Raw genomic sequence first — 20,211 nt, 5'->3', positions numbered from 1 at the left:
TATGAGATCTTTCCATCTATTTACAGGAATTTTAAATAAAAAAAAAAACGCCAGAAAGAGATCTAGTCACCCTTAGATTTTTGCATTAAATACGTATTGTGATATACTGTAGAATATTCATAAATCAGCCTCAAGGTGAACACTTATATATATACAGATTTATTCAGATATTTATTATTATTATTATTATTATTATTATTATTATCATTATTATTATTATTATTATTATTATTATTATTATTATTATTATTATTATTACTAGCTAAGCTAAAAACCTAATTGTAGAACACAGGATGCTATCAGCCCAAGGACTCCATAAGGGAAAAATAGACCAGTGAGTAAAGGAAATAAACAAACTACAACAGATATAATTAAAATCAATAAAAAATATTTTCAGATTAGTAACAACATACATAAAGTATAGATAGAGATTTATGTCGCCCTATTTGCCATAAGAATAATCACTGTAAGTTTGAATTTTTAAGTTCCACCGATGCTATTGCCTGATAAGGAAGATCATTCCCCAATTATTCAAAGTTAGAACAAAACTTCTAGAATACTGTGTCATATAGAGCCTTCTGATGGGGAGGGCATGACAGAATTAATTGCATACCTAGTATTACACGAGTAAGATGGTCCTAGGTAAGTCTTTAGTAAATGCCATCTTTTCTTGGTCCAATAAAAATAAATAAAGAAGGATTCAAAAGACCTTATCCTAAAAGAAATCATTGGATAATTAATTCCTATTCATCATATTTATATACATCATTATTTACCTTTTATTATTAATCATCGAAATTTCTACTTATCAATCCATTTCCATGCTCAGTTCATCAATTAAGAGTGATGAATTCAAGGAACCGCTCGTTCCAATTCAAAACATGAGTAGGTACTTATTAAAATCAAAACTACCTACAAAATTTCTCTCTCTCTCTCTCTCTCTCTCTCTCTCTCTCTCTCTCTCTCTCTCTCTCTCTCTCTCTCTCTCTCTCTCCATTTATAAGAAGTTGCTCTCATTCCAGTTGACCCATGCCAATAGGTTAAAGGATTGTTCTAGTTAACCAAAGACTGAAAGCCCAATGCTCCTTCTTCCTCTACTCAAGAGGCCACTAACGATCCAGCAGGGAACTCTGAGCTTAGTTAATTGTAGTTTTGATTTTATTCCATCAAATTCTTTTCAAGGACTTCTTTTCTTTTATTCCAGCAGACGATGCTTTGTAGTCTATTAAGCAATATATAATCATTCAATAAATGTACAGATTTTTATTCCATTATATTTTTCTCTTCCAGAACTTTCTTTTCTTATATTCCAGCAGACGATGTTTTGTGGTCTATGAGGCAATATAAAAGAATTTAAGAAAGGTACAGATTTTGGGTATTAATATTTATTTTTATTTTTATTACAGCAGTTAAATACCGACCTTTTTGAGGTTGCATATGTCATTTTGATGTATGTATTATGTAGATGATGTTACTTATAACATTAAGCACACTAGAATTTGTAAGTAAAGTATTCGAACCTCCTTTTGTCTTTTGCTTAAGTTGGTTGGCATACCGGTATCGTCACATGGGCTACATGATATTCTAATATTCTATTCTAATTTTGGGATTAAATTCATTGTTGGCAATCCTAAATTTAATTTGCCATTCCAGCCTGATATTTGAATACCTTGGAACTCTACTTACCTTCGTTTCATCAAATATTCATCTACACTATTTCTTCGTTGAATTCATGCAAATATCCACCTTCTGTTCAGTCGGGCATCTGGTTCAAAGATAATACACCCAAGCTGGAACACACGACATTATCTCTCTTTCAGGCTCTTCTGATGTCTTTTTATACGTCATTCTTCCGACACCTTCCGGGTAAAGAGCCAGAAAAGAACATAGAATATATTATGAGATAGTGATATCTCTGAAACACCAACCCCACACACTGCCCCCAACCCCGGCCCCACATCTCCTGTGAGACGTTTAACAAAATCCTCCCCTTCAAAACCAAGAAAAATGGTTTTGTGAACCTGAAACCACAAGCATTGGATTTGGGAATAGAATCTCAGACTCGGAGTCGATACTAGAGATATTTTATTGTTTACTTCTTGTTTACGTATATAAATATACTTTATCAAAGCCAGTAACAAACAGCTTGTAAAAGCGCAAACTAAATTGATAAAATAAATCTGATCACACCAAAAATGTACGTTACATTTATTGTAGATTTCACAAGTCATAACTTATGACCCACCTGTCACTATCGCCATTGTTTTGTGTTAACTTAGCTGGGCTGAGAAAGATGTATGAAGAGTATCGGAGAAAATCACTTTTTGAGATTTGTCGAGGGTATAAAATGAGAGAGAGAGAGAGAGAGAGAGAGAGAGAGAGAGAGAGAGAGAGAGAGACTGGACGTGTGTTTACGTCATTTGAATCACTGTGATTGATAGGTAATAAATAAAAAAAGAACGATGCCAAACAATTTTTTTAAGGAAAGGTTAACAAACTCAAACAAGTTCTTTAGGCACAGTAAACGATTAAAGTATGAGTATGTAACAGACGCACCCATATCAACCTTATTTATGATTTATTACTTAACAAACTTGAAGAAATCTTGTTATAATATATCAAAATATGCACCAGGAAGGCCACTACACTTCTTTCGCAAACCGACTATGGAAGTGTGGCATTCTGCTAAGTTATAAAGAGTGTAACTACTAGTCGTATTAACTTGAAAGAGTATAGCTAATGGTAGTATCAAGTTATAGACCATGGGTACTGGTGGTACCAAGTTAAAGAGTATAGCTAGTGCTGGTCCTAATCTATAGAGTATAGCTACTGGTGGTGATGGTTATGTGCACAATTTCATTTAGGACGACAACATATATGTTTACCAACAAGTGAAGGATTGTTTGTTCACAACGCTAAAAGGAAATTTGACTTGAAGATCGGTAATATCCTTAAAACTATAATTTTAAAAGAATTTTTCCCTTTGAGGACAATTCTGCTTTTAACAGAATAACGACTGATTGATTGACGGTGAAATATCTGGCGTTATTACAATATGGATTAGTGTTAAGGGAAATATGAAGAAATCATTTGCTGACTCCAGAAGATACAACCCAATCAGAAATGTAAAGATAAAAATATTAAGTGGACGTTCTGGAGATTTGTCATTAGGTAATAGTCTATTTGCTCCTCTTTTCCACCAAACATGTTCTTATACTTTACCTTAAGGGTTGTTTTCCTGATTACATCACACAGTGTAACCATGTACCGTACTAGGCCAGCAAAATCAGTTTTTCTTACACATTCTCGTTATTTAGCATATCATACAACACATTGCATGTTATTGTCAAATGCATATTATCAAAACATTTAGAAAATAAGTCTTCAGTTCCTTCTTGAAAGTCTTGGTGTCTTCAATCTTTCAGGTATTCAGTAGGCATACTTTTGGGCTCCAATAATTTGAAACCATCTGTAAGTTTTATAGTGTGTACACAATTTGTTGGCAGCACGATGTGTAGCAATTCTCTTAGATATTTTGGACGTCAGGTTCTGATAACTTGAGTTATTGCACATAAATTAATCTCCATTCTATCTTTAAAAGGCAGCCATTGTAATTGAATTAGTAAAAGGGTAATCCTTTTTTGGGGCGGTAGACTTTTTATCAGTCTTGCATTTCTGTTTATTATGTTTTGTAATTGTGGAAGAGCAGAAGTAAATAATAAAAAGATATCGTGTAAAACCTCTCGCACAATGGCTTAAAATATGAAAAACAAAATACGTTTCAAACTTAAAAGTTTTTGCAATTTGTTCTTATAAAATAGCATATTTTTTTTCTGTTTGACATTTGATTGGTGAGCTGATTGTGGAATAGAAGATATAAATGATAATGAAATATGTAAAACATGTTACACGCAATTGCAAAAAATAAAATGTAACATAAATAGGTATCAACCGAATGAATAAGATAAAAAGTAAGGAAACGACTGTTTTGTTAACTTATGATTGTTCCCTGGTGGGTTTGCAGCTAAATCTTAATCTCTGGAGTATCAATGATGCAGAAGCAAACGCTCTTATTCTAAGGCATTAAATGTTAAAATACCTCATTCGTTTCTATGTCTCATTCTGTTCAGAATAACATTAATCTTATCTCTCATTTCTGTTTTTCCTCTTTTGTTGCGCCATATTACATTGCTTTAAAACATGTAGATTGTTTGCGAGTCGCTATCAATGCTTCTTTTTCTAAAGGGAAAAAAATACATTCTTGGCATTTTCAATCTCATTGTTCAAGATATCTAATTTTCCTTCATCTTTTGCATTCTATTTTATGCGGAGTTTTTTTTTTTTTTTACCAGATTCGAATAGTGAAATTGTCTCTTTCTGATTTATTTTTCATTTATCGTCTCTCTGTGTTTACCTTTCAGAATTTTACGCCTTCTAAACTTATTCACATTTACATTCCTCTCTCTCTCTCTCTCTCTCTCTCTCTCTCTCTCTCTCTCTCTCTCTCTCTCTCTCTCTCTCTGTTTCCACGACTGTTTATGTATTACACATCAAAACATATTTATTAGTCTTAATGATAATCCTTTACACCTAGGCTATGTTTCCTTGTAGAGAATATACCTTTAAAAATATTCAACTTCCCCGAGGGTAGATTTTATTCGTACCATATAACTCGACTCCATCTATCTATATATCTGGGACACCTAGTTTCTATTTATATTTCCCCCCATCAGAAGTAAAGATATGAAAAATCTAGTTTCCAAGCATGTCTGGGAATTTTAGTTAGTTCTACGATTATGCGCTTACTAATTCCAGTATAATCCTTTCCTGGAATTCAGAAAAGTAGACTTTTCTATCACCAAAGTATTGTTCGTTAGGTCGAATATCCCATGCAGTAGGTTTTTGATTATATAGATTAACAGATTAACCAATAAACACCTGTAGAAAGTTTATATAATGATAAAGGAAATATGGTGTAATAAATAATTGTCGGATTATTAAGCAATAACTTGGGTGAACTAATATCTAAGCAGAGATTTCTTGATTTTCATAGAGTAATTGACAAATGTAATTATTAATTATACATTAATATAATTAATCATCCATTTCGACCGTAAAATAAATGCTACTGCAAAATATGAAAATTTGATCAAGATTTGTATTCAATAAAAAAAATCTAGAAGTTTGTCATACATTTTCTATAAATCTCCTAAATAATAAGTATAGCTAGACAAATTATTTTCTCACCAAACTCATGAAAACGTAAAAGTTGAAAGTCCGGAATAAATCTGTGAAGTTCAAAATATATTTCATGTTAGATATTTAGCTCAGCTTTATATTCGTCGTATTATACTACTTCCTAGAATTCCACATACTCCAATTTCCATTTGATTTCTACTTCAACTGAGGACGACGACTAATCAGAGGGAGAGGAAATGGAAATGTAATGAAAATTTAAAAAAAGCCTTTTCATAAGAATGTTTCTCCCTAAAGATTTTTTGAACTCTTAGAAGTTCAATATATCTAATTGTAAAATGAAATTGGAACAGATACTGCTTCAGAAAAAAGAGAACTGAAAATAAATATAAAATTGCCCATATTGAGTGGACACTAGAAAATCCTCTGATAGCAAAGATCATGGTAAAGTATCTTTGATATTCTTGGAACAGTAACCACTAATGAGTTATATATGAAGGCTCTTTCGCTCTTATTGCACAAGCTTATAGAAGAGTCCCTTTATTGCTTCATTACAGGATGCCATTACAAATAGCAATATCAAAATACATCTGTCCTTCTCCAGAATAATATCTGCTATTTAATGGGATTGTTGAACAACTTACTGTGATATTCGATATTCAAGCTGTAAAGGTATTTAGTTACCCAATTCGGAGATGGAGGAACAAGAAAAAAGTACTTTGTCATAGTTTGCTAGAGCATAACATGACTCTATTGACCTCATTCTGGGAAGAGTTCAATCACAACAAATGTCGAGAGTTTGAGTTTAACAAAGCTACGGAAAAAGGAATTTCTGAACCTCTACTGTATATATCTATGTTAAATACTAAGTTCTGCATTTCAATCTGTCATTAGGAGATTTAGATAGGGAAGCTTTTACACTGCGTGTATTAGGTATAACCATTCAAGTACAAGGGCAAACGATAGAATCTGTATCGTTTAGAAAATATATGGACCTTTGGGACGTCCATAGAACGCCTGGGTTTGGATCTGGGTCTTTAAGTTAAGCAAGGAATGTCAAACCAATTCAAGTCTTTATTAATATATGTTTTTCTTTGTGTATAACAAAATAGTTTATGGATTAAACTCTCCATATTTAGACTTGCAGTTCCTACCATCGGACCATTCTCTCACAACTAACCTTTAACATGAATTTATAAAATGAAGATACTACAGTTCCAGTCCTCTTTAACAACAGCGTTAGTAGGCCTTTGTACTACATGATTTCACTAGTTCTAAATCAAATGGAATTTGATAAACAAGGATGATCAAACAAACAACTACAAAGTCAATCGGTGTACAGGCTTAAGTATCCATGTGTGAATAGACGTCTTCTTCTTAGTGTCACATATAGTATAAAAGCTATACCTTTTATGGATATTTGTTTTCGGACTGGTTCTCTGACTTTGTTACTGATGTCTAGCATATTTTTGGATTAATTAGTCCTTGTATAATTATTAAAAAAAAAAAAAAAATCTCACCTAGTCTGACATCTAGAATATTCACACTTAAGAGAATATCACAGGACGGACTTGGTGAAATTTGTTACAATAAAATCTACTTTATTAAGAAACCTGCATTTCACATATGATAACCGAAAATAACTTACTGCGTAAATTCCATAAGCTATAATGCACAAGTATCTTCGGAAGAAATAGATTAGTCACTGAAGTATAAACGTTTCTATAATCTATAAACAGAATGAATGTGAGGAGGTACTAAGGTACTAAGCCATATTACGGTGGATGAGCTTGGAAAGTACCAAACTTCTTGGTGAATATAAACAAGTATTATCTCAAGTGTCCATAATTCCTTGTCCTAAATTTTGTTACTACACAGTTTTCATTTTTACCTTCTTGTAAGCATATTTTTATTTTGGTATCATAATGTTCAGTGGCAAACTTCAATAATAGAAGAAAGGAGTTACACAGGTAAGGTCTGTGAATAAATTCTTGATTAAGACTCGCCCAGTCCACCTAGTGTTAGTTTGTTCATTTATGACTGACCCACCATATGCGAGACATATAAAGTAGGGCAATCATTAACGAATGAAAGTGCAACTAGGTGGGAAGGTGGGGTAATCGTAAACTAACTGGAATGAGGGGGCTGTGAGCAGGAATCGCTCAGTCCACCTAGTTTGTTCGTTCGCTTACAATTGTCCCACCTTACACGAGACACATACTGTAAGGATGAGGCAATATTAAACTAATGTACAAGTAACTAGGTGGAAGGTGGGGCAATCATAAACTATGTGGACTGAGTGGTCTGTAAGCAGGAGACATCTAGTACACCTAGTTGTTCGTTCATTCATTTGATTGTTGTGGCTTGGCTCCTACTTACAGCTGACCACGTCCACTTAGGTGTTCATTCATCCATTTATGCTTGCTGTGGTTTGGCCCCTGGTTATGGCTTGCCCAGGCCACCTAGGCGCTTACTTGTTCATATACAATTGCCTGGGACAAATAAGTTGCGGCAATTATTAATTAATAAACGAACAACTACATGGACTGAGTGATCCGTAAGCAAGAGTCTCGCCCAGTCCACCTAACTGTTCGTTTGTTCATTTGTTTATGATTGCCCCGCCTTATGTGGTACATAGTAGGGCAGTTGTAAACAAAAGGACAAATAACTAGATGGAAGGTAGGGCAATCGTAAATTAGGTGGATTGGATGACCCGTAATGAGTCGCCTACTCCACCTAAGGGCCCATTTGCTTGTTTAAGACTACCCAAGTACACAAGGTGGGGCAACCATAAATGAACAAACGAACAACTTAGTAGATTTTCTGTGCCATAAGCAAGAGTCTAACCCAGTCCACCCAGCAGCTTGTTAGTTAGTTTGTTGACAATTGCCCCACCTTATGTGGGTGCCGATGTGGTAACGTCCCTGACTGGTGAACACCGGAATTGGGTTCAAATCCCACTCTAACTCGTTAGATTCTTTCGTCGCTACAACCTTACCATCCTTGTGAGCTAAGGATGGGGTCTTTGGGGCAGCCTATAGGTCTATCTGCTGAGTCATCAGCAGCCACTACCTTACCCTTCTTGGTCATAGCTTGTGTGGATAGGGGCCCTTGGGCACTGATCACAGGCATATGGTCCGTCTCTAGGACATTGTCCTACTCGATAGGGCAATGCCACTGTACCTTGCCCCTGCCATTCATGAGTGGCCTTTAAAACCTTTAAACACCTTGCTAGTATAATTTCTTTACGTCACCATTGAGGTTTGCCGCTGAAAATATGCATGAGCGCCAAAGATTAGCTGGGAGTCAGTGTTGCTTACTTTTGCATTAGGGTGACATTTCCCTACAAACACTGGACAAAATCTGTATGGTTGGCAGCACTGCTTGGTAATCCAAAGTTGAACAGCATAGATCCGACAGCCTACTCCACAACCTCTTAGCAAAGTAGGCAAGTAGACTCCTTACAGACCGTTTCCCCAACAACATTCGGCTAATCCATTTTTCAACACCTTATGATTTCATTTTTTATGTACCACTACATTCACTACTCTACTGCTTTAATTTTGCTCTATTTCATCTTTCCTTTCTCCTTTTACCTCTTTCATCCGGTTTTTTTTATCAATTTTAATTTTCTCTCTCTCTCTCTCTCTCTCTCTCTCTCTCTCTCTCTCTCTCTCTCTCTCTCTCTCTCTCTATTTTGGATCTCTTTTCTCAAGGTTTTTCTCATTTCTTATTTCTTCCACAGCTTTTCTGGTCCCCTCCATTCTTTTAAAACCTTTTCCTTTGCAGCGAAATTATTCCTGCCCTCTCCACTGGAATTTCAGGTCAACCCTTGCTTGCATTTTCAATGTTTTCTTCCAGATTTTTTTTTATTAAATTTGACTCTCTCTCTCTCTCTCTCTCTCTCTCTCTCTCTCTCTCTCTCTCTCTCTCTCTCTCTCTCTCTCTCTCTCTCTCTCTGTATATTACATTGTCGTACATAATTTGTTTTCAATATATTTTCAGTTTACATTGTATTCATTCTTATATCTTTCCACCCTCTCTATCCTTAATCTCAGCTAATATTCCTACCTCTCCTTTGTCGCCCATTTCCTCCCGTCATTTTCTCAGCCCCTCTTTATCTCTCTCTCTTCTTTTCCTCCAGCGACAGCTCTGTCTGATGGTCTCATTTGTACCAGTTTTCATAATCAAGTCTCCCTTCTCCCTCTCCGCCTCTTCCCCCAACCCGCTTTCAAGCTTCTTCATATTACGTTTTTTCTTTGGGATTATGTATCTTGCAATTTTCATCTCTGCCGAAATTATGTTCAGGAGTTTTCTCTGTATCTTGTGATCATGTTGAATATTAGACAAGCGCATAATCACATACACTAATGTATATAGGCCTACAGTGTGTGTCTATATATTATATATATATATATATATACATATATATATATATATATATATATATATATATATATATATATATAGTGTGTGTGTGTGTGTGTGTTCGTGTCTGTGTGTATGCATATAGAAGAAAGATAAACATTGCACAATACTATTCTCTCTTTTCTATGCATTTCACACTTGAAAGGACGTTCTTTTGAAGCCTTGGATATTTTTAGATTCGCTTATCAAGTTGGTATGTTTCAGACATTTTTTTCGGATTTATTTGTTTTACTGAGAGAAACATCGATTTTCTATAATATTTCGTTTGGTTATGACAGTCATCCTTTGCACATGCTTTTCACAGTTGGAAATCACAGAAATGGTAGAATTATCGAGTATCGATCCACTAAAACTAATACCTTCACAAATATAGTCGAATTTAAAATATTTGCTCCTTAATTTCAAAATTTCAAAAGTATGACATTTTGAACATCTAAGCAACCATTAATCCTTGGAACTGCCTCTGCAAATCCTCCGATAAAGCCTAGTGTCTGAACATGTTTGGTTATTGATGTTCCGATCGCGTGATTTATTTTGCCAATACCACTGTGTTCGTGCGAAGAATAAAGATACCTCGATAAATTATTCTCCTTCCAGAACTATTGCACTAATTTCTCATCTTAGGAAATGATGTTGGTTCCTCTATGATTTGGATATAACAGTCATAGGCATCTTTTATCCAATATATTTTGCCTATAACAACCAAAGGCCCATTTTTGGTTATAGCAGCTAAAACTACCGTATTGATTTTGAATGACTTGGTTGTCATGTTAGGTATGACCCAAGGATGAATTTTCAACATTTTGGATAAAGTATATGAAGGTACAAGTAGGCAGCAGAACTTTGTAAATACTTAATAAATAGTACATGTTTTTTTTTTTTTTTTTTTTTTTTTTTTTTTTTTTTTTTTTTTTTTTTTTTTTTGAACGATACCCAAAATTGCTGATCTAACTCAAACGATACATGGTGGACATGTGAGGTATGACTCGTGGACAAATCATTATATATTGAAGAAAATACATTGAAGTACAAGTATGCAGTGGAGTCTAGAGCAAAATAAGACTGCTTGGTGTGGCGAAGGTATGCTCTCTACAGAGTGACCCTCTACTTCTATATGTTTTGGTTAGAGCAGACAGAAGCCTAATTTCACACTATATGGTTTAGTTAAGCCAGAAGCATACATTAAAAGAAAGGAATCTCTCTCTATTCCTTCTGTTCTTATTATAGTAGTCACAAACGTAGAGAAAATGAAAGTTTTCTTCACTTTGCTTTGGTTACAGGAGGCACAGGCTAAGGCTAGAAAGAAACTGGGAGAAGTGTGTTTACTAGTTTAGCTTTGGTTATAATAGGTGTTTATTTTTTTCACTTTAAATATAACAGGCCCATACATAGATGGGTTATTCCTTGTTCATAATAAGAGAAACTGATGAAGATGAGAATGAAATATTCTTTAATCAATTTTTTTGTTATGATAGATGGAGATAGACAGCAGCGGGAGAGTTTTAATAGACAGATAGAATGACGGTATATTTATTCCTCTATTTTATTTTGGTAGCCACCGAGACAGCAGGAAAGGTGTATAGTTCAGTTTGCTATAGTTATAGCAGATAGATACATAGTGAAGAATGTTTTTATAAATTCTGCTTTATTTTTAGCATACCCAAACATATACGGAAACAAAGGTGGTTTCATTATTTTTCAAGTTTGTAACAAAATGAAATAAAGGAAGGAAGAAATATATTCATATTAATTTCGATTTATCTAATTGATTGGTTGACTTAGAGGTCTCTGATATCCTAACGAAGCAGACAGGAACCGAAAAGGCCTCTGTTTAATATGGCTGAAATAGACACATACAAACAATAATTTAAAAACAATATATTTGATTCGTTTTTTGTTCTTTACAATTATAGGGGAGATAATCAGTAATGTATGGATTTATCAATCCCTTTGCTTTAATTATAGTATATACACATGAAAAGAAAATATTTCCCGATGACAAAACCTTTTCTTGATCTTTCCATCTACTTACTGGGATTTGAAATTAAAAAAAAAAAAAAAAAAAAAGGCAAACATTTAGTCACCCTCATATTTTTTTATTAAATACGTATTGTGATATACTGTAAAATATTCATAAATCTGGTTTAAGCTGAACGCTAGATATATAAAGATTTATTTGATTATTATTATTATTATTATTATTATTATTATTATTATTATTATTATTATTATTATTAATTAAAGTCTTTTCAACTGTGTGGTATTTATAGAGTAGGGTTCCGGGTTGCATCCTGTCCCCTTAGGAGTCCATCACTATTCTTATTATGTGCGCCGTTTATAGGATCACACTCTTCTGTATGAATCCTGGAGCTACTTCAGCCTCTAGTTTCATTTTCAGGGATCTTAGGATCATCCCTACTGCTTAAGGGCACAATTTCGACTGGCATATCCCATATCCTTCTTATTTCTATTTTCAGGTCTTGATACATATCCATTTTTTCCCTCAATTCTTTTCAACTCTGGAGTCCCATGGTACTGCGACATCAATGAGTGATAATTTCTTCTTTATATTGCCAATCCACGTCACGTCTGGTCTATTTGCGCATATCACCCTATCTGTTCTGATACCATAGTCCCAGAGGATCTTTGCTTGATCGTTTTCTATCACTCCCTCAGGTTGGTGCTCGTACCACTTATTACTGCAAGTTAGCTGATGTTTCTTGCACAGGCTCCAGTGGAGGGGCTTTTGCCACTGAATCATGTCCCTTTTTGTACTGGTTCTGAGCAAGTGCCGGACATTCGCTTGCTATGTGGTTCATGGTATAATTTTTCGTGTTGCACTTACGATATGTTGGGGAGATGTTATTTCCGTCTATCGTTCTTTAAACGTATCTAGTAGGTCTGGTAGGGTTGTCGAATGTTATTTCTGTCTATCATTCTTTAAACGTATCTAGTAGGTCTGGTAGGGTTGTCGGACTCTTTATTCATAAAAGTTACTCAAATCTCAAAACGTTGAAAAGAATTAGTGTAACAGGCTTTGAATATATAGAAATAAAATTTACGCAAAAAAAAAATTGGATGAATATCCTTTGTAAATAACACGTGATCAGAAACGATAAATACTCTGAACGAACATGATAAAACGACAGCGGAGGTCCTATAGATAGTAGGGTTCTCCTGCTGTATGGGACCGGAAAAGCAGCCATCAAAGTAAAGTAAAAGAAGAGTAGGGCCTGATCTTGGGCCTCTGTTATCATTCCTTCAGTTTCCTTCTTGAGCTCTCCCCTCAGTAGCCATTGCCAAGTGTCATTGCAGGCTAGTTCTTTAGTCTCCCATGTATTGTTCATGCATTGGTTTGTTGTGCAAGTCCTCTGTTCTGTTTGTTTGTTTGTTATTCTCCTGTCTCTGTATATTTCTGGGTCGTCTTCTACTGTTATCAGTCCTTCTTCCCATGCACTCTTGAGCCACTCGTCTTCATTAGTTTTCAGATATTGCCCCAGTGCTCTATTTTCGATATACGTAGTAGTCTCTCGCTCCTTCCTTTCGTGTTATGTATAGTTATTATCAATAATATTATTATTGAAAGTGATTGCTGCCTCAATGGCGTTGATTTTGTAATAAGTTTTTTTCTATTTTTCTTAACTTTATCTCTTCATTGCTACAATCGGCCAGTAACTGGGAAAGGGACACATTTTCATTAGGAAGGTGATGGAGACCATATCATTCACAATTCCTCTTTAATATATCACTACATACTACGAAAGTACGGATAATAAGTAAAATGTATGAGGACTATCACAATGTCAGTGTGCAAAAAGTAATGGTCACGTATGTGCAAAAATAAATTTAAATTACGTGGAATTAAGTATAGCACATCCTTCAACTTAACCAGTTTGGAGCAGTGAGAAAGTTTTCTGCTCATTTTCAAGAGTGATTTGTAAGGCATGTGTGTTTGCAAGGGATTATATACAGAGTCCTGCTTTGACATTCCATCCTTATTGGCCAAGGAGCGACCGAGGGCGGAGACAATTATTACTGGGAAGTAGTGGCCTCTGGCTAGCCAGCATGCTTGGTGGGATTAAGAGATCTGGTCCTATCTGGAGATAATCTATGTTTTGACTTATTGCTCTGTCAGTCCTTTTATGGTCATAATTGCCTGGACTATTGTTGGTGATGGATCTTATGCACGTTGGCAATTAGGTCCCCTCTTGCGTGGTGTTGAGGTCAGGTCTTTCTTGTTGAATGAAAAGAGCTTCCATTATCATAAGACGTCTGCTGTCAGGGGCCCTATTTTTTAGTATATGCTCCCGTGTTATCTTGTAATTATGCATTTGGTGGCAATGCATTTTTTACACCCTGTTGCACGTGGCAAGATAATCTCTCAGATGCTTCGTCATCAGCCCGATTTAGGTGCCAGGACATTCCTGGATACGGCATTTATAACGGTACACTGTGTTGGTCTTCATAAAATCATCTTGCATGGCAAGGTCAGGGTTGTTTTTCATTATCAGGTCTGGTGTATTTGCCAATTGGTGATAAATTATGAGGTAGATTTCGGTATCCTCTGCCGGGGAAAATCATTATTTTTTATTATATTTTTCACACTTAACGTCGTCTTGGGGGTTTGAGCGCATAACCCCTTTATAGTATGGATTAATTTTGGCTGAGGTGTTAGTATTACCATTTTTCAATCTTTGTTAATCTGCCAATTAATGTCCTTATTTGTGAAACCCTTATTCAGTAGAATTTTAGTAGTTCTGTAGAGTTCCTCATGGGTGCCTCTCCACTAAGAACAGTGAGAAATGGCTCTCCACACAAAAGCCTTAATAGTGGCAGTTTTGTACCGACTAGGACACTCGCTGTCACCATTTAGACATAGGCCAAGATTCGTTGGTTTCGCGTACACAGCGGTATTGAAGCTAGTATTGTTTGTCTCTACAAGGACATCAAGGAAGGGGAGATGTACTTGGAGGCTGTGTTCGAGGGGTGAACCTGAGGGAGCTGCATTCCTCGAAAATGCGTCTAAGTTCTTCTATGTACTCCACATTGGCCGTTCTTACGAAAGTATCGTCAATGTAGCGTGCACAGAGATCTGGTTTGCTGATTTTGTTAAACTCTCTCTCCTCGACTACTCCCATATGAAAATTAGCAAAGAGAACGCCTAACGGAGACCCCGTAGCAACACCATCCTTCTGAATATATATGTGGCCCTTATGTGTAGTAAAAGGGGCTTTCTTTGTGCATATTTCTAATAATGCATGAAAAGAGGCCTCGGAGACGTTGAGTGGGTTGTAGTTGTTCCATATAAACTCGGTCCATTATGAAGTCTATTGTTTCACTCACGGGAACGTTAGTAAATAGGGACTAGACATCCATGGAGGCAATAACTCTGTAACATGTGGAATTTTTCAGTTTTTCCAGGAGTTCTGCTGATGATGTCACATTATATTTATTGGGAATATAGGGTGTGAGCAGGGCGTTCAGTTTTCTTTGCAAGCTGGTATGTAGGGCCAGGGCACTGGCTGATAATAAAGCCGGAGAGGTCTCCCTTGCTTGTGCGTTTTTTACATTTCTGTATAAGTAGCCCAGCCCAAAATCCCCTGTAAAAGTTGTCATTTTCGTAAATTTGTTTAAAATTTGGATGAGTAAAGATATTGTTTGGATAATAATCATTAAATATCTCTTGGTCATAGCACCCCAACAACATGTTCATAATTATCTTCCGATTAATATTTTCTAAAAATTGATCTATCTTTATTCTTATAATTATTAATTAATTTTTATTTTCTTATTGTTTTTTAGTCCATATATTCCAAGCGTCCCTTCTTATAAATTTAATAAAATTAATAAAAAAGATATAAAATAGATATAGGAAAACTAATTAAAAACTCAATAATTATATATAGAAATAATTTAATAAAATTATTATTAATATACAAATAAATTTACTGGACAAACACTTATACAAAACACAACTACACTAATACAGTGTGGTAATAACGAAATAACAACGGTTGTTAAAGTAATTTACGAAAATAATATTCAGTTATTATTCTCTTCCTCTATTTTTGGGGCCAAAAAATAGCGAATGTTGCCAACGCCTTCAATACTATATTCCACAACCATAGGCATATTAAGGGACATGAAAAGAGATACTCTAGGAGAAAAAGGCGGTAGCTTTGGTAAATAAATTAAGGTATCTACACGAAAAGGTCATCTTGGTGGGTTCTTGTACCTCAACTTCTACGGACCTTTCTTTGTTATCTACACTAGACGTTTTTGTAAATTTTATATTTGCGGTGCCAATATCACCGGCTGTTTGAAAATTTTACACTATCTTTAATGCAAGTTATGTCTATGGAATCACCAAATTGACTAATATCTCTACAGATAAGGGAAAATTCATTTGATGGCATTCTAATTGTGCAATTGTGGTTAATATCAGGAATATTTAAATATTCTTGATCTAAATTCATTAATTTCATATACATACTTAGATTTTTTTTGTTGACTGCGAGATTCAAAGATAAATGTGATCGTGTCCGCATTGTCTTGGGACTTTATTGTTATAACATCATCATCGTCATTAGCACACTTTAATATTTTGGACATAACGGAGATGTTTATTCCCATAACTAGATCGCGTTCGCATTTGTATTTATCAAAACCTTCGGCGAGTAGATTAAGAGATACCAGAGAAACGTGGCTTGTATCCATGGCCTGTAGTTGAATGCCAGATTCTGTACAGACCCATGTCGCCTCATTTAACAAACTCCTTGATGGCATTGGTGGCTTTATTGAGAATACTGCTTTGAACGAGGCGGGCTTCAAACATTGTAAGGAATTTGTGCAAATATCGGCGCACACTTATAAATATTAGTAATACCATAAATATAAAAGCTAGGGAAAATATCCCAAATAATTTTTTTTATTTATGTGAAAATTCCCAAAATACCTATTCTTCCAGAATTATTATCGTGAATACTATAAACAAAGGGTTTATTCAAATTTAAAGGCAAATAATAATCCGGTCCACCATCCATATAGCAAGCATTTGCTTGTGCGTTCATTTCAGTTCCATTTTCATTATTATTAATATAAACACAAGTTTCAATAATAACGGTATTAACGGGCTGTAACCACCGCGTCTTCTCTTTTTCTTGTAAAATTCCTCGCAAATCGGCATTTTGTACTAAAGGAGCTAATTTTGGTATTCCTATAAAAGTGTCATTTAGTGTAAAGCTGTTATTAATATGAAATTTTGGCATAAATATATGCGTAAAGTTTATTTTTTGTTTCATTTTCTTCAGTTTTTCATGAATGCCGTTTTTATTATAATTATTAATCACTTGATTTAATAATTCATGTTTATAACAAATCTTATCTGGTAAAATAACTATCATACTCATATCATTATTTTTATAGGGGAACTCGTAAACATTACAAGTAAGACTACCAAATGTATCAGCGTAATTTTTGATGGGTGTTATCCACATTTTTTCATCATGGGTATTTTCCTTGTTTTATTGGGTTCGACATAAAAATCTCTCGATTCAGTATCAAACTTTTTAAATTTATATACCCATTCACCAAAGTATTTTGACTTTGTCATAAAATAAATTCTAGTTTGATTTTCGATATTTCCAACAAAATTTTCATTGTTTTTATTGTTGTTATTTTGATAAACCCACCCACAACATTTAGCCCATTCATTTATTTGATTGTGTTCGTTTTGAGATTGTGGGATAGTTTTAATCGTAAAGTTCGAAAAATCCTTCTGTATTGATTTCATATATTCTTCATTAATGTTATCTTTTTCATAAATTGGAACGAGACAAAGTCCTATATTTTTATATGAAAACGATGAAAATGGTGATATATTTGATAATATTTCCTTGAGTCCGTTTTCTTTTAGCAAACTTAAAGTAGTTTCGGTTGCCGCTGGATAAAGAATTTTTAAAAGATTAAAGATACAGTTACTATCTAAAACCGGGTTTACAACTTTGTCGTTGGTTGTAACGGTTTTTATAAATATATCTATAAAGAGTTGATTTTCGTCCTCGGCCATGGCTGCGGCGTGTTGTACTAACCAACTAGCTTTAATGACCACTCTTTTTATTGTTTAGAGGGGCCGAGAATGGGTGGATAAAGGGGGTTAGGGGTTGGTGGGGTTGGTAGGTTTTTTTATATTCCACATTTTTCCCCTGGAATATTTAATTATTATTATTAGTCATATTTTCAATGTGACTAACTCTTGAATTTATTTCATTTCAACCTACGTTTTATCATTTTTTTTATTAAAGGTGATAAGTTTTAACATATTATTTATACTATATCACACTTTTTTCTATTTACTACCAAACAACAATATTTTGAAAAAAATTCTTAAACAATTGAATAATTACACTGTTAATAATAATAATATTAATATTTATACTAAAAAATATTAATATTATATATATATGCACGCGTATTTATTCAAAAGATAATTTCTTTGTGTTTTGAAATTATTATTTGGTAAAATTTCATAAAGTGATCAAAATTTTATATATTAACAAAATGCATAGCGGTCATCTAAATTTTAAATCATTTGTTCCGGGAATAGAAACAACCATCGATATGGAACATTTCTTAAAGGATTATTTTAATGACTTGAATAGTACATGCCCTCGATCTTTACCTTTTACGGCTAGTGAATTTTCAAAATATAATAAGTATGTTATACCCCTAACACATGAAAGGTGTATCATGACTACTTCCATCGAAAAAAAAGAGACCACGTCATTTTATACTGTTTTACCTTACTATGGAAATGATAATTGGATAAAAAAGGATTTGAAATTATCAGATTATAATTTTTTCGTTAAAATGTCATTAGAAATTAAGAATATAGATAGACTTTATGGTCTCCACATTTCAAACAATGATATTTTATTGATTATTAGACTACAAATTAAAGAAAAAATCTATTATTTTTTTATATACAGTCAAATAATTTTTAGATTAAAATACTCCTATTTTCATTTCCTATTTTTTACTAAAGATATAGAAATTTTTAAAAGGATAATTCTAGCATATCCGAGGGGTATTATTGATAGAGATAAAATATTTAATATGATTAATGAGAATCAAGAACATTATTTTCCAAATCTCAAAAATGCGTGTTTAAATGTTATGTCGCGATTAGATTTTATGAAATATCAGATTCCTATCATATTCCGCAAAGAATTACAAAAACATGCTGAAATAAATAAAACTTTGAATGTTTTTTGTTTGTGTTTAAAATTTGTATTAGAATTGGGCAATAAAATTCGAAATGATGATTTTATAATTTGGCCAGATTATTTACCAATATATTGTCAAATTGTGTCTAAAAATAATTACTACACCAAGAATGAAAATTGTGATTGCTCAAATAAAATATTAGACATTTTCATTTTTAAGTAAATTTCGACGATCTTATATAACTAAAATACAAAATCTTATATGAAAAAATAGTTATGTAAATAAGTGCAGCTACTTTACTTGGGGATGAATCTAGCGATGGTTCGCTTGCAAGAATTTGTGAAATTTGAGTAACGTCGTTGTTAGTTATAAGGCCAGCATATATAGCTTCAATAATTACAGCCTTTTTCCATTTTATGTCACCACATGCGGGTACCGATGGAATCCCACAAATTTTGATCATCAGAGTTATGCGTCATGATAAAATTCATTAATCCATTAAACAATTTATATATATTGCCAACGTGTTTCTTTTTTTCTGTGTCTATAGAAAAAATCTTAGCTTTTTTTCCTGTTTTATTCCACCAATCTAAATCTAATGATTTAATTAAACATTCCGTTCTACTACCGGAAAATGTTTTTTTATCATCCGTTGAATAATTTTCCACTACACAATTAAATTTTTTTGTATCATTGATATAATTTTCATGAGCATCTAAGTAATAAATAAAACACAAGGCCTCATAAATTTCTTCAGTTGGATTATATTTAAGTTTATCGAAATATGTTTCGAATGGTCTAACATCACCCGACTCCTGTAAAACACGATATATGTTGTCTATCATATATCGAAAAATATTTAAATTTGTATATGTTTTCAATAGAGGATTTCTTTGTCCATGATATGGCGATAAACTCACGCTGTTTAATATTTCCTTATCTATGTGCCTACACAAAAATTTTAACTCCCTAGAATCATAAGTCAATCCTGGAACGTTATAATAGGATTTTTGAATTTTTGATAATATATGATTTAATAAATTATTATCCACTTGTTCTATATTCATTTTTTTTTATAGAGTTGATGTGTTGTTTCGTTATTTTTTAAATATGAACAATAAAGAAAAACTTGGGGTGAATTGTATAGAATTTTTTTATTTTCTGAATATTATCATTATACAAGCGTCTTTTTATTATGCTTACAGTACTAAACTTCATAGCGGCAGTACATTGGGTAGCAAATAAGAAACCTTTTTGTTATTATTCAATATCTATATTTTTTCCTCTGCATAACTGACATTCATTTAAAAGGTTTTTGTGTGGGATTTTGGGATAAATATTTATTTTAGATTGAACACAAGA

General features: G+C 33.6%; 1 pseudogene; it reads right to left on the bottom strand.

The window, feature by feature from the left end:
- Positions 1-15,666: 15,666 nt before the first annotated feature.
- Positions 15,667-16,459, bottom strand: LOC137656637 (proliferating cell nuclear antigen-like; annotated as a pseudogene).
- Between the last annotated feature and the right edge of the window lie 3,752 nt (positions 16,460-20,211).

The sequence above is a fragment of the Palaemon carinicauda genome, chromosome 17, assembly GCF_036898095.1.
Source record: "Palaemon carinicauda isolate YSFRI2023 chromosome 17, ASM3689809v2, whole genome shotgun sequence".
NCBI lineage: Eukaryota > Metazoa > Arthropoda > Malacostraca > Decapoda > Palaemonidae > Palaemon > Palaemon carinicauda.
The sequence above is the reverse complement of the archived record's forward strand: the minus strand, read 5'-3'. Positions and strand labels throughout refer to the sequence as shown.